This window comes from Acinonyx jubatus, chromosome X, assembly GCF_027475565.1.
Source record: "Acinonyx jubatus isolate Ajub_Pintada_27869175 chromosome X, VMU_Ajub_asm_v1.0, whole genome shotgun sequence".
NCBI classification, from domain to species: Eukaryota; Metazoa; Chordata; class Mammalia; order Carnivora; family Felidae; genus Acinonyx; species Acinonyx jubatus.
Window position 1 is genome coordinate 3,752,177 of NC_069389.1, and position 13,802 is coordinate 3,765,978.

General features: G+C 43.1%; 1 long non-coding RNA gene across 1 annotated transcript in view; it reads right to left on the reverse strand.

Annotated features, from left to right (window-relative positions):
* Nucleotides 1–1,453: 1,453 nt before the first annotated feature.
* The window catches only part of LOC128311545 (uncharacterized), a 93,500-nt gene continuing 81,151 nt past the window's right edge, over nucleotides 1,454–13,802 (reverse strand). Inside the window, exon 4 of the long non-coding RNA XR_008289995.1 lies at nucleotides 1,454–5,118. This is a non-coding gene — a long non-coding RNA (uncharacterized LOC128311545). The remainder of the gene's footprint in view (nucleotides 5,119–13,802) is intronic.

The following is a 13,802-nucleotide window of genomic DNA, read 5'->3' on the forward strand; positions in this document are numbered from 1 at the left end:
ACGCTGCATGTGAGATCTTGTCTCACCAACTATAAGCAGGTGATCATAAGGCACTTAACCGAAGTGGGTGAGTTTCAACATTTCACCACCTCCTAAGAGGGGGGTTTCAGCTCCAATGTGATGCCCATTCTTACAAATGACAGCTCCAGGGAAGAAGGTCATCAAAATATCCATGACACTGAAGATTGTATCGTGTGCCATTTTGAGGGGGATGTGTAAAACCTGAAAAGGCAAAGCAACACTCAGAGAGATGTCTTTTGCAATCAGTTCCTAGCTGTTCCCGAGTCTTAGAAATGATGACATCCTCTCAATAACCTGCAAAGGGTTTTAACATTCTGGAGTCCTGCTCAGAACAACAGACAGAAGAGCATGCACCATTAAAATTAAGTGGAGAAATGGAAGGAGATTACGAGCTGCCCAAGAGATAGGAGAGATTTCAGGCCAAAGCTTAGAGACCTATTTGGGGAAGAGATATTAACATCGAGGGGACACCTTGACCCAGGACCCAGCACTCCGTGCCCGACTTAGAAACTGGGAAAAGAGAGAAAAGCTCAGGGTAGGTAGCTGGATTTGGTACACCAAGCCTTGTCACCTTGGCCACAGCAGCAATTTGGAACGGGCTTTCTGGAATCTTTTCAACATATGCCTTGACTTTTTATACAACCCACAGTGCTGGCATTGGTGACAAGTTTTATTAACTCGCTGCTCAAAATTCCCTTCCTATAAATGTTCTCCAACTCATATCCATGGTAAATGGACAACTTCTCTTTCAGAATTTGCAGGAGGGCAGTCTTGAAAAAAAATATCAATTTACTGAGATATGATCAGCATATAAAAGGTATGCATGTTTCATGTGTACGACATCATGAGTTTGGCAATGAGGGTACAGCCGTGGAACTGTGACCACAAGCCACACCATAAATGTATCCACAACGCCAAAAGTTGCCTCTCACCTTGTTTGCGTATTATTACTCTTTCCGCGTGTGTGATATCCTACAAAAGATCTATCCTCTTAGCACATTTAAAAATATCCTAGAGACTAGGGGTGCCTGGGTGGCTCAGTGGGTTGAGTGACTCTTGATCTCAGCTCAGGTCATGATCTCACGGTTCGTGGGATTGAGCCCTGTGTTGGGCTCTGCACTGAGAGAGTGGAACTTGCTTGGGCTTCTCTCTCTCCCTCTCTCTCTGCCCTTCCCCTCCTCATGCTCTTTCTCTAACTCTCTCTCTCTAAAAATAAATAAACTATATATTCTCCACCATTCTACCTGCTCTTCCTGTGAGGCTCTTTTAGATGCCACATGAAAGGTAGATCATGCAGTATTTGTCTTTCTGTGTCTGGCTTATGTCACTGAGCATAATGTCCTCCAAGTTCATCCATGCTGTCACAAATGGCAGGATTTCTTTCTTTGTAAGGTGGATTAATCCACCTTCTTTATCCACTCATCTGTCTGTGGACTTTCGGGGTGTTCCCAACTGTTGGCTATTGTGACTAATGCTGCAATGAACTCGGGAGTGCAGGTGTCTCTTTGGGATCCTTACTGCATTTCCTTTGGATATATACCCAGACGTGGGAGTGAGCAAGGCAGTCTTAAAGTCACTCCGCATCGGCTGGGCCCCTTGATGCAGACATCGGCAGGGGCTGAGCTGCTTCCTCTCCACCCCTGTGAGCCCCAAAGTTTGCATACCCAGAGAAAGAAGAAAGTTTGTCTGACGTCCCTAGTCTCAGCCCTACTGAGCTATGTTGCTTTGGTCTCTGGAATCAGGGGAGGGAAGCATTCACCATAAAGATACTGCGGAGTTTCCCAGTGTCCTTTCCGTTCCTGCTTATTACCTGCACTGGGAGACCCTGTGCACATCTCCATCCGTGGCGGTGCAGTTCACGTCCCTGCAACCGCTAGCAAACACTGCGCGTGGCAGTTGTGGTTGTGTGTTTCCCGCAACGCCCTAAAAGGCACGGTGACCGTGGCACAACTCTGTTGATTAGCTCACGCCTCCTGGCTCCGGGAGAAATCAGGCTCTTCTCAAAAGAAAGCAGGCTTTGTGGGGGGAAAGATACCCTAAGGACAAAGTGAAATGTGAAACTGTGGTGATATTTATAGATTCTCTACCTTATCTTGGGAAGACTGAATGAAAGACAGGTGCAGAGCAGTATCGGTTTGGTGTGGATGCAGGAAAAGAGAGACGCTGTCAGTGCAGAATTGGTGAGGAGAAAGGCTTTGGGCAACTATTGGCAGCCTGAATCAGCCCCCTCCTTTTTGCGATGACTCCCACGCCTAAAAGGAGGGGATGAAAACCATATGACTTTTGCCATGCACTGTCCGACATGAGATGCTGCAGAAAGGACAGTCTTCTGCAAGGCTTTTCTGGGAGGTCCATAGAAGCACACCCCACCGCTCAGAACGTTCAGTGTGTTCCTAGGTAGCTAGACACACATTATTAATGGAAGTCTCTCCTCCGGTATTTTTCATAGCATGGAAATGATTCTAAAAATAACCTGCAGAATTATGTAACTCCCTCTGCCATTATACTCTTGCTTTTTTTTTTTTTTTTTTTTTTTTTAAGAACTTCTAGATGGATCGGCCATGAGCTGTTTCGGCTAGAAGCAATATAAAAGATATATATCTCAATGGACCCTTCTCCTTCATTAAGTTCTAGACTGTGGATGCTCCTGGGAGTTATAATTTAATCTCTGCAATCTTCACAGTGCAATTTAAGCAGTGGGTTGAGTTGTAAAATGAGTGTTTCAACATCGAGTGCTCCAACAGTGAGATGTAAATGTTTTTACTGGTTTTTCTACAGCCCAGATTCTCCAAGAAAGTAAAAAAAAAAAAACAAAAAAAAACAGAGAGAGAGAGGCAGTGAGCTCATAGTTTTGGGGGTGTGGTAGATGGGAGCTAGGTTCACAGAATACATCAGATTGCTGCAGGAAAGCCCTCCAACTAAGGATCTGGAGAATTCTGCAAGAAGCCACATTCTTCAAGCCCACTCTCTGAGAGCCTTCAGTGTTGATTCTGGAACTCGGGGATTCGGTACAGCTTGGAAGTCAAGATTAACGTCCACCTGCTCTCTCCATTGTTCATTTTGTTTCAAAAAGCCTCCCTTTCTTTCCACTTTTATGAAAGGAAAGTACACAGAGGCATCTTATTACAACAATGAAATCTCAAATTGCCATTCAAACGGATTCAAAAGCACCTTGTACTGTGGACTTAAGTCATTAATGGAATCAGAATGTGCTGGTAAAACAATGGCTGGAAGACCCCAGAGGTGCACTGAGAGCTGCAAAGAAGAAGATTCACCTTTTCTATTTTTCAGTCGTGGAGAATGTGAACAAATTGTGAATTTCCTTTACACTCTACATAAAATACTCTGGTGAATATACGATTTCAGTTAGTAGAGAGGTGATTTATGACTTCTGTGTTTGCTCAGTGTTATTGTCATTGGAATTAAATAACTCAATGAAATCTATTTAGTTTGATAAGAATGAAAAATAGATGGGAATAAAGATACGTTCAAGTGTTTGACATTTGTCTTTTCTAATGGTTTAGAGTTATAGGTCCCTACATATATCTTGCCAAGGGTTCTTTTTAGACTCCCACTTATATTTAATTTTTATTTTTGATGTAAATTCATTGTGGGCCGAACTCTGCCTTCCTTCTTCTATAGAAAAAAAAATGAATGTTTCTCATTTTCCTTCTTGAGCAAACCATGGTATTAGTTGAATTAAAACCATGGTATCAGTTGAATTTACATATAATTCTTTAAGGGGTACCTAGGTGGCTCAGTTGGTTAAGCATCTGACTCTTGATTTTGGCTCAGGTCATGATCTCATGGTTCATGAGTTTGAGCCCTACATCAGGCTCTGTGCTGACAGTGCGGAGCCTGCTTGGGATTCTCTATCTCCGTCTCTCACTGGGAAATATGCAAACCATCTGCTTTCAGATCTTCCTATAGGTGTAGGAAGATAGGGTCTTACCTATTAAAACAGTGTTCATCTTATAAGTGTGAATGATGCTTCAATTAAGGTAACATCCTGGCTCACTCTGGTCTGACCATCATCTCTTATGCTGCAGAATTCTGTTGCTGATACAGCTACAGAAAATCAAAGCAAAACATTAACTCTTGGAACCATACAGATCTCTTTGAAGAATTATAGTTATTTTTCTATTTTATATGCTTGGCATAAATGATGTTTTCAGTGTATATTTATTGGATGGATGATTACATGAATGAGTGTAACCTATGTGCAAAATGCTGTGCCTTATAATTTGGAAGGCCACTAGGGATAGAGAAGGAGACAGAGAGATCTTCATCTTCTGGAACCTCCCTCAGCTCAGGGAGCTTCTGGTTTGTTGCCTTTCTCCATGAGTAATAAAAATAATAAGAATAAAATCCATAACATGCATGGAATAGAAGGTACTAGACTCATTTTGTTTTCAGGAGAACCATAGTTGAGGATTGGCTGCGGAAGAAAAGAAGGAAGTCAAACCACATGGCCTGAGGGGCTTTCGGGGATGTCTTTCCATTGCATAGTTGGCTTAATCCTGTTCCTGTGAGGTAGTATTATCTGCATCATCCAAATAAGGAGATGGAGACCAAGGAAGCTACAACGGGATGAGAGCTTCAAGGTTCATAAGTGGCATAAATGGGGTTCTGACCCTCGTATTTGAGGTCCAGAGTGCCAACCTGTTCGGCGAACATGAATCAGTTCATGCTAGAACTGTGTTTGTCTTTAGAGATTGCCACAGCTTCAGAAAACATTCAGCAACAACACCAAGTCCTTTCCAGAATGCAAAGCTATTACTTTCCAGGCCACAACTTCTCCCTTCTTCCCTCATCACAGTTACTCTTCATCATGCAACCAGTCATGCCCTTTCAGCTATCATTACTGGTATCCCTCGTGTGCAGGGCCACCCACCAAACTAAGAAGGTAGCAGCAAGCAAATGGCACTCCCTGCCCTGACAGAGACGGTACCTTACCTCAGACTTAAACTAACACACACGTGTGGTCTCACAGTTTCTGTGGGTGAGGAGTTCAGGCACAGTGGAGTCCTCTGCTCAGAATCCATCAGGGCTTCCATAGACGTATCGTCCATGCTGAGTTGTCATCCGGAGGACTGACTGGGGAAGAATCCACAGTTAAGCTCAGATGGGTTGTGATGTCTCATTTCCTTGAGGGCCCTGTTGGGTTTAAGTTTGCACCTGCATGTGTCCTTCTGAAGGAAAAGAACGAATACGTATGAAATGTTGGACTAGCATCCTTGACAATTTTGTCTAAAAGAAATATTTAAGGTTCATTTTTTGTTTCATGGACCTAATGTTCTCTTTGGAGCATAGAGGTGGTTATTTGGTTTTCAATTTTCCAATGTTGTATTAATTTTCAGGAACATTCTGTGTAAGACATTAATGGCTTCCTTAGTTAGTTATAAGTACACTCAAAACTATGCTGGGGTACCTGGGTGGCTCAGTCTGTTAAGCATCCAACTTTGGCTCAGGTCATGATCTTGCAGTCTGTGAGTTTGAGCCCCACATTGGGCTCTGTGCTGACAGCGTGGAGCCTGGAGCTTGCTTCGGATTCTGTGTCTCCCTCTCTCTTTGCCCCTCCCCTGCTCACACTCTGTCTCTGTCTCTCAAAAATCAATAAACATTAAAAAAAATTTAAAGACTACTATGCATACTCTACTCATCTACATGTATATTCCCGGGATTTAAGAGAATATACTTTTTGATGTCCATACCCTACCAACACACACACACACACACACACACACACACACACACACACACACAGAGTCCTGATAAAGAGTGGCACCTAGGGGCTCCTGACTGGTTCCATCAGTAGACCTTGCAACTCTTCACCTCCGGGTTGTGAGTTTGAGCCCCATGTTGGGTGTAGAGATTACTTAAAAATAAAATCTCTTTTTAAAAAAAGAATGACACTTAAAATTTTTGTATGTGTTTAAAAAAAAATAGTATTTTCTTCCTTAAATTTATTTCAGTAATCTCTACATGCACCTTGGAGCTTGAACTCACAACTCCAAGATCAAGAGTGACACACTCTTCTGACTGAGCCAGCCAGGCACCCCAAAAGCTCTTTTTGTTAAGTAAGCTCTAAGCCCAACATGGACCTTGAACTCACAACTCCAAGATCAAGAGTGTCCTGCTCTACTGGCCCAGCCAGCCAGGCGCCCCCCAGCATTTTCTTCTTATTTACTTCCTGTTTCTATTTATTTTCTTCACAGGAGACCAAATGATCTGAACTCTCTCTAATTCTTTGTCACAACAATGGTTGCTACCTTTATACACTGTCACTGTGAAGTATTATCAAGACATTAAAGAAAAAACACCTCCTTTTTAGGATATGGATCGTAGAAAGTTAACAGTGTTTTTCTTTCTAATCCTGGTCACATTATGAAACTCAATTTTGCTTAGATCCATTCCATCCCCGAATTGCCTTCCAGTTAAAGTAGGTTCAATCCGGTCTGCACCTCCTTAAGATTATTCCTGTTAAATGCTGTAGCCATTTGCTTTTCTATAAAAGTTCCCTAAAATACCTTCTCTTTTACTGATATTGCCGTCCTCAGACCCTTCGGTAAAGAAAACCCTTCGATTGAAGGAGAAAATCGGCCTGCTCCAGTACTGCAGACTTCCCAATGATTATTTCTCTAGCTCAGGATTCAGAAGCCATATTGTATCTTTCCAAGGCCAGTAGATTTCCTGCCATGGGGTTGAGTTCCCAAACCCCCAAAGGCTTTGCTATATTCAGGATCTCCATGAAAGCACTGTCTTCATGGGATATACACATTCGTACCAAGTTTAGCAACTACCACAGGATCTCATGTTATATGATTGCTCATCCCATTTGATTTAAAACAGGTGCCATCATAAGCTTATAGTGACGTAGAAATGGTACACTTGATCCTGCCATTGTTGGCTCTGAGGTTTCCACATTACAATACATATGTCAAGAAACTACAGAAATCCTTCACGGTGTCAGCAAGTCAGAAGCCATTCGTTTACGGAAGCGTGCAGGTGTGATGTGCATATTGCGATAGATGCGCCAATGCAATTGTCAGAGATAGGCAGCGCCTGCCCTACCATGGAACATTCCTCCTTCAGAACCCAGCTTCGGATTTTCTGACTCGGAATTTTGTAAAAGTGTAATTGTTGTAAAACCGAGAAAATTGCCCGGCTGTAAAATCCTTCAAATTTATCCGTGTATTATCTTTGCAGTTTTTCTTTAAAGAATAATAAAAAGAAAACCATCCAAGGGGATGGTAATTGCATAAAATGGCAGATAGCAAAGTAGATAAAACTTTAATCAAATCTTTTGGTGCTCAGATAGGAAAGGAAAATGTAAATCATTAAAAGGTTTATCTTTAAAAATTAGATGTAAACTGCTCTCTTCAGAGACCATCCATATTTATTTTTTATGTTTTATAAAATAGAACCATGTTTTAATCAGTCATACAAACATGGACGAAAACGATTTTCTCGTGGGGCCATTCAAATTCATTTGGCCTGTTTATTTTGCATTGCAGACACCTGAAACCCACGTTCCTGGCACTGAGATGAAACGTGGACTTGTTTAGAGGAAATTTTCTGGACATAATGGAAAATTTTATGGAGTTTGAGTGAATTCCTGTGAGGCAGGCCTTATAGTATTGAGTATAACAAGATTGTGCTCTATTTTCCTTAACGACCAACATGAAAATACAGAAGGTTTTACAACGCAGGCAAAATGCCCTTTCCAAGGTAAATATACCTAAGACACCAAAGCCCCAAATATGTATTACTATGCCAGTGTCTGTGTGTGTCATAAAGGAGCTAGGAGCTCGTCCGCCCCACTTTCTCTTCCCGGGAGCACGTGTACCCACACGTACCAGAAACCCACATGGTTGTGTTCATCTCCTTGCTACTCAAAGCCTCCTCCATGGGCTGCAACATCAGCCTTGTCCAGAAGCTTGCTAAAAATGCAGAAGGTCCACCCCATCCTAAACTTGCTCAGTCGGACACTTCAGAGTGATAAGCACCCCCCCACCCCTCCCCATGTGTCACCTGCACATTGCAGTATAGGAAGTTCTTGTAGAGAAAAGTCGCCTGGAGCCACTTGACCAGGGACATGTTTGCATAAAGGAGAAGGAACATTAATTGCACTCACTAACACTCAGTGAAGGTAGTATTGTCATACGATTTACGGATCCTATACCCGTAATTATCTTACTATTTATGATACAGGTTTGTGCACCTGATTGCACACATGTACGCACACAAAGTCCTGTCTGCTTTCCCTCGGGGTACACACATTTCAGCTCATGTGGTGTTTTCTCTGGATGTGTTACCATCGTCACCCACCATTTCCAAAACTACAGAGGAGAAACAGCTAAATATTCTGAAAACTCCACAACATGAAAGTTGTGACTCTGAGATTTAGAAATGACAGAGTATCTGTAGGGAGGAAGGGAAGTCGGTCTCCCTCAAGGTCAGGTCAGGGTTCATCATTGGATTCTCAAGTCAACACAAATCAGCTCACCGAGCCCATTTAACCTTTCCGAAATTTTTATTTTAGGGAGCAGGGAGGAGGCAGTGTGCTCTAGCTCAACAGTCTTCAACATTTTTTATCTGGGGGATCACTCTGCCTTTTGAAAAATGATCCAGGACCTCAAAGAACATTTTTAGTCTGGGTTCTATCTATCGTCATCTGGCAAAAGTGGAAATGAAAATGGAGAAACATTTGAAGTATTTACTTATTACTATATTAAATTTATATTTAATGTAATAAGTCCTTTGCATGCTAGTATAAATAACATCTTTGATTAAAAATGACTGTATTTAAAAAAATAGTGATTAGGGTCCCATTGTTATGTATCTGAGCAAATCTGCTCAGTGAGCTTCATAAAAGGCAGCTGGATTCTCAGATTGGGTTCTGCATTCAGTCTGTTATAATATCACCTGTCATGTAGTTTCTGGAAAATGTTACTGCAAATCAGTGAGGGAATGAGAGAGGAGGAAAGGCAACAGTGTCTGAGAATTGTCATGAGTGGGGTTTTGGCCCAAGGACCTTTGGAAAGGGTCCTGAGACACTCAGGGTTTCCTGAGCCGCAGTATGGAAACATGTGCTTGAATTTGTGGAAAGCTGCCTCCCACGGGCAGAATAACAGAAGTCAGGACCACCTTCATCATATTCAGGGATCAGTACAAAATAAAAACGTGGGGCCCCTTGATCTCAACTTCTGGTGAATTTCAAGATGGTTGAGAGCAGAGCGTAAAACCAAGTTGGTGATGGGGGTGGGTCTTCTAAGAGTGAGTTGCCTGCAAAAGACGTGGTAAAAAGTGAAATAAATAGTATTTCGGGCTGTAATGTTGGGAATGAATGGAGCTGTGTTTGGGTGATCTTTGGGACACCACTGGCTTCTCATGTGTCCAGTAGTGGGGGCAGGGCTGTTACTTGTGCTTAGGGCTGGATGTGAGACACTAGAGTGTTTCCTCTTGGTTTCTGCTTTTGGTTTCCCCCACCCACCTTCCCCAGGCAGAGTGGGTGTCTTCACGCTCTTTCATTTCCCCAGAAGTGCATGGATGTTCCTTGTTCATCGATGCTAGCCTGATGTCAAGGATGGGGAGGGTGTGGGGGAAAGGGGTGCAGTGATCTGTCCTCCTCATCTAATGTCAGATTTAGCTTGCTCTTGTATTCCCAGGGTTTAGAGATGGGAACTTCTCAGCATCCCTGGCCTCCCTTCTCTGTCAGTGAAACTTGGGTTGGCATCTACGGTTGGTCTTGGGTGGGAGGGAGTTTATGCCCTTTCTCTGGAGGTAGCAGAGTTCTGCTGGTCACCAGTATAGGATCTGGGGGCCAACAGAATTTTCTGACCCTCCCTTAGGATTAGAGGATTTGTCTGCTACGCTTGACCCAGCTGCAAAGCGTCTGTGCCTGGGCCCTGGGAGTGATGTCACTTGCCGTACCTTTGATCAGACATTGAAGATTTTGTTCCCTATGAGAAGAGAATTCAGGGAAGGTGGTGGGTCTTTGTGCTTTTCCCCTGGCAGGTATTGGTCAACCCCATCACACCTGTACCACTGAGGTGGAGTCTGTCTCATGTCCCACTCTGCTTCCAGCCTCTCTCTTGAGAAACAGTAAGACCACCTGAGAGCTTGTGAGTAAGTGTAGACTCTCCTTGTGCCTGGGGTCCTAAGCATAAAACTAAAAATGTAGGGGCGCCTGGGTGGCGCAGTCGGTTGAGCGTCCGACTTCGGCCAGGTCACGATCTCGCGGTCCGTGAGTTCGAGCCCCTCGTCAGGCTCTGGGCTGATGGCTCAGAGCCTGGAGCCTGTTTCCGATTCTGTGTCTCCCTCTCTCTCTGCCCCTCCCCCGTTCATACTCTGTCTCTCTCTGTCCCAAAAATAAATAAACATTGAAAAAAAAATTAAAAAAAAACCCTAAAAATGTAAACCCAAGATGCTCATTAAGCTATAAAGTAAACATGTACTGAATATTTTAACTTATTAAAAAGGGAATTGGTAAGGTCTATGGTTGGTTTGAGCATTTACGTCTGATAAGGAACAATGAAATGAATTTACAAATGGATATAAAACTGACCAATTCATGTACTGGTTTCCCATTGTGCAGCCAAGCAAAGTTGATGTGTGGAAAGAACATCGCACTGGCAAAAGGTGAAAAGCAACTTTTTCCCATGGGACCTAATTTGCATTGCTTTGGACAGGAATTATTTGTCTTGCTCTCTGTTTGTTGTCATTTAGAAAGTTGTAGATAGTCTGGTGAAGGCCTATGAAGGAAGAGACTACCTGAATGGATGAGCTAGCTAGGACATCCATGACATTTCAGTCTTTCAAACCTTCACCTTAGAGGGCGTGAGGTTGTTCCAGATTGGCACACTAGCCCTCAGTTGAGCTATAAAAGTTGGTTAATATTTCAGCAGATTTTGTCTTGCTTATTGTAGGGGGCCAATGGCAGGCTGCCTCAAGATGGGCCACCTTGGCACGAACAGTATTTTGAGTTAAAAGCCATCGAAATGGAGCAGATTCAGGAAAAACTCTTTACCTCCTCCTCAAGTGTCTAAATTTACACTGGAAAGGAGAGCCTGCACTAAGAAGAGAGGTATTAATAAGAGCTTCTTCTTTACCTAAGACACTTAGAGCAACCTTTGTTTTCCACACACATCCTGTCACCTTCCTGCTAATGGTCTTGCTCCTCTTGGTATCCTCAGACCCCTACCCCTCTTGTTCAGGTCACATAAGCCTCCCACTGCATGTCTTTGGAATTTCCAAATCCCTGTAGGTACAAAACTTAATTTGATGTTCTCCTGTTAATGGGTCTCATGTCAATTTGACTTTTCATCCAGCTGTAAAGACCCTGAAGGGCAGAGGAAAGTTTTCCTCATCAGCATTATGAAGGGGAGAGGAATATGACACCAAAATATCCCTCTTGGGCATAAAGGTTATTTTGAGCCGATTCATTTTGAGGAGCTGCAGACATGCAAGAAGCTCCACAAACCTAGTAGAAATTTACCTCTTTATGTTTAAAAGGGAAATTTCCGTTTGCAAGGGTGTCCCCTCCTCTGTGCCAGAAAGAGAGGGATGGCTGAATCTCTAGAAACTCGTATCAGTGACTTAAATCTTCCTAACGACCATCCCCTTGTCCTGTTCGTCTGTTATTGCAGGCAGTTCTCAGCCAAGAACCTAGAAAGGTAGAGGGAAAATGACTTCTCGCCGCCTACACTTTCCAGAGTGAAGGATGGCTCTCCCCTCCATGCTGAGATAGGTAATGGAGGTGGCATATCTCATCCCTCATTGGAAGGTCTTAACCACATTGGAGGGCTCAAAGCAAGTTCAGATTTCTGTAGGTTATCCTTCTCTTTCTCCTTGTAAGAGTAGAAGCGGCATTCTTTGCAGCTTCAGACAACCTCGGTAGATGTGGAAGAAAAAGGAGTGGTTTGATACTTTGACTGTCATGCTACACATACTAGCTTTGTTTGGAGGTGTGGGGAGCAAAGGAGAGTGGGTCTTGTTCACTGGAGGCTTGAAGTAGTCAGTAAAGAAGACAGACGTATGAAAATTCCCTGCAGGACACGGCCATAGGCAGTGAGACAGAAACTGGTACTGGGGGGTAAGAATCACCTGTAATCCCTATGCTTAAATTGGAACTTCCTAATTAAATGCCTTTCCCTCCGTTTGGTGGCATTTATATTAGTATTAACTTCCTTACACAGAACCTTTCCAGGATTTGGTTTATTTAAGTAATTGCCAATGGCTTGGAACAGGCAACAATTGTGCTTGATTAGGCAACCTTTCAGGACAAAAAAAAAAATAAAATCAGGTGTACTTTAAGGAATAGGCTAAGTGAAAATAATCTGTGTGAGGTCGCTCGGTGCCTGATGGTATTCCAGGGACTTGCACCAAGAAGGTTATTTTTATGCAATAAATATCTAAGTTCGATGGGAAACACAATAATATTGCAGGCATCGAGTATGCAACATAGCAACACAACCTCTCTTCTTGTACCATGATGTGGTTGTGCTTTGACTTATTAGTGAGAACTAGCTTTTATATTGTGTTTCCTAAGTCACCTGAAATCTGTATTTTAAAAGATTTAATTTTGGGAACAGTTTTAGGTTCATAGAAAAACTGAGAGGGAGGTGCAGAGGTTTTCCATATACCTCCTGCACCCACCCACACATCAGCCTCCCCTGTTATCAACACCCACACTAGAGTGAGGCATTTGTTGTAACTGACGAACCTATATTGACACATCATTATTTCCCAGAGTGCATACTTCACATTAGGGCTCGCTCTTGGTGGTATATGTTCTACAGTTCTGGAGAAACGTGTGATGGCCTGTGCCCACCGTTACAGAATCGCACAGCCTAATTTCACCGCCCTAAAAATCCTCTGTGTTCTGCTAATTCATCATTACCTCCTCCCCAACCCCTGGCAACCCCTGATCTTTTTACTATCGCCATAGTTTCACCTTCTCCAGAGTATCATCGAGCTGGAATCATAGACTATGTAGGCTTTTCAGACCCATCTCTTTCACTGAGAAATGTGAACTTGACGTTCCTTCATATCTCTTCACAGCTTGAGAGCTCATTTCATTTTTAGTGTGAATAATTCCGTTGTCTGGATGGACCACCATTTATTTATCCAGTCACCTATTGAAGGACACCCTGGTTGTGTCCAAGTCTGTGCAATGATGAATAAAGCTGCTGTACAGCCACCCGTGAGCGGGTTTTGGGGTGGACATACATTGGTCAGCTCTTTGTGGTAAGTACTCAGGAGCACGATGCCTGGGTCGTAGTGGAACTGTAGTACATTTCACTTTTGAAGCAACCACCAAAGGGGCTGCACCATTCTGCATTCTGCCCAGCGGTGGATGAGCCTTGGTGCTGCTCCACTTCCTGGCCAGCATTTCGCATTGGTCTTTGTTCTGGACTTTGGCCATTCTAGCGCACGCACAGTGCTATCTCACTGTTGTTTCAATTTGCATTTCTCTGATGACATTTTTCATTAAAATCTTTTCTATTTCATCACAAGTGGACAGGTTAGCAGGACCAAACGCAGTGTTATTTTTCAGGTGCTGTTACAGAGAAAATTAGACTCAGAATGCTGATTAAACGCTCTCGAGTTTGCGCTATTGTAAGCGATAGATGAGGTTTTAGAATGGAGGTGTTTTCTCATGCTCTTCTTCGTCATTGCAGAACCTGGTACTTTGTGTTAAGGAGAACAGTTTACAATGGGTCTAAGTCACACGTAGAAGACTCCACAACTGTATGGGTGTTTTATTTTCCTTAATT